This window comes from Crocuta crocuta, unplaced genomic scaffold, assembly GCF_008692635.1.
Source record: "Crocuta crocuta isolate KB4526 unplaced genomic scaffold, BGI_CrCroc_1.0 scaffold299, whole genome shotgun sequence".
Taxonomy (NCBI): domain Eukaryota; kingdom Metazoa; phylum Chordata; class Mammalia; order Carnivora; family Hyaenidae; genus Crocuta; species Crocuta crocuta.
In genome coordinates, this window is record NW_027532747.1 from 8126131 (window position 1) to 8128007 (window position 1877).

The following is a 1877-nucleotide window of genomic DNA, read 5'->3' on the forward strand; positions in this document are numbered from 1 at the left end:
TCACTGCGGGAGAGGGGTGACGTGTGTGGAGCAGAAATGTCTCGCCCGGGACGGGAGGGCCTGCTGGCCAGGGCAGGCATGGGGACGGCCTGCTGGCAGCTGCTTGTGGGCTTTGGGCCCCCTTCCCTCCCTGGGTTCCCTGAACCCCGGCTGCCTTCCCACACTCATTCCTCACCGTGCCCGCTGACCCCCGCCCCGTACCCAGCACTGAGGAGCGGCACGCAGGCCCAGCCAGGTGGGCAAACGCCCCGGCCGGGACCCCCACCCCGTGAGGCCAGTGTGGGAAGGACGGCGCCGTTGGGACTCGAACAAGGCGCTCTAGGCTGTGAGCCAGCTTTACTGTGACCTCAGGCGAGTCTCGTAGCCTTCCTGAGGCTCGGTGTTCTCCCCTGTAAACCGGGGGAACGTGAACCTTGTACACCCCACCGCCTCCGGACACCCCCGCTGGAAGGCTCGCAGACACTTTGGACCCCGGACCACAGAACAGAGCTCGCAGCCTTCTCCCGGCCCCTTCGCAGCAAGTGGCTCTCCCAGCCTGGGAACACGCGGGCCGAACACCGGCAGCCCTCCTGCCTGCCCTCAGCTCCTGCGCCACGGCCACGGCCACGGAATCTGGAGTCCGACCGAGTCCTTCCACCTGCTCACGAAGCCAGTGTCCCCTCCGGTCCCTGAGCACGTTCCTTGCGCCCTCTCAGTCTGTCCTGCGGATGGCAGGCCGGGCCGGGCTCCGCTCAAACCCTCCGTGGCCCCATCTCATTCAGGCTGAAATTCAAGGTCTTCATAGAGGCTCATGAGCCTCCCCGCTCCTTACCTCCAGCCCCTACTTAAAACTGCAGCACCGCCCCTCCCCCCAGCCCCGGACAGCTTGGCCGCCTTCCCCTGCTAGTTTTTTCCTACAACACTTATCAGCGCCTGACACGTCGCGTGTGTTTCCTCCTAGCACGCCTGCTCCACAGGAGCGGCGTTAGGTCGGCTCCCTCTGCTGCACCCCCAGGGCCTACAACAGGGTCTCTGGGTGATGCCTGCAGGGAGCGAGGGTGCCCTGGAAGGAGTGTAGGGGTGAAACTAAGCAGCATGCGGGGCTGGTACAGTCACATGAGGGGCGGGCTTTGCTAGCATCACGTGCTGAGCCCTCCTGACAACACCCTAAGTATGCAAAATTATCCCGCGTCCACAGACGAAACGGAGGCTCAGAGAGGTGGGGTAACTTGCCCCAAGTCACACAGCAAGTAAGCAAGAGAGTGAGGTCTGGCCTCAGAGCCCCTGGCCTCTGCCTGGCACAACCCTGGGGGACACGGGTAGCAGGGAAAACCCCTGTACTGAATTGTTTCGACCCTCAGGGCCGTGGGGAGACAGCAAAGTGGGTCTGGCACCAGGGTCTGCAGATCCAACCCAAGCGCTCTGTGACCTGCGTCAGCTCTGCTCCCGCGTGCGTCAGGGAGTGGCCTTCATCAGATTCTCGGGGCAGTGGGAGCTCCAAGGTCAAGAAGCAGGTTTCTTAGCTCCTTGCGGCTCAAAGTGTGGCCCGAGACTCAGCCGCGGCGGCGCCCCCGGGAGCTCGGGAGAGAACTCGGGAGAAACAGACTCGAGGGCCCTGCCCCAGACTGAGTGGAGCCACACCCGACGGGATCCAGGCGGGCTGAACAAACGGTGATGCTAGGGACGCCCTGACCGAAGCCCAGACCCAGCGGCCTAAACGATCTCTCCGGGGGCAGCTCCTGGGCATCTGCCTTCCTTAGCGGGCGCATCAAGACCCAGGCCTGACCAGCGAGATGCCTGGTTACACACACCCCGAAAGGGCAGCCGCCCCGGGGCAGGGCTCCTTCATTTCCTCCTTGGAATCTTCAAGAAAGCGGCCAACGCGGCCCACCCGGGCG

The 1877-nt window shown here is 64.3% G+C and overlaps 1 protein-coding gene across 1 annotated transcript in view; it reads right to left on the reverse strand.

The window, feature by feature from the left end:
* The window catches only part of OTUB2 (OTU deubiquitinase, ubiquitin aldehyde binding 2), an 18688-nt gene that overhangs the window by 2883 nt on the left and 13928 nt on the right, over window positions 1-1877 (reverse strand). The window lies entirely within an intron of this gene.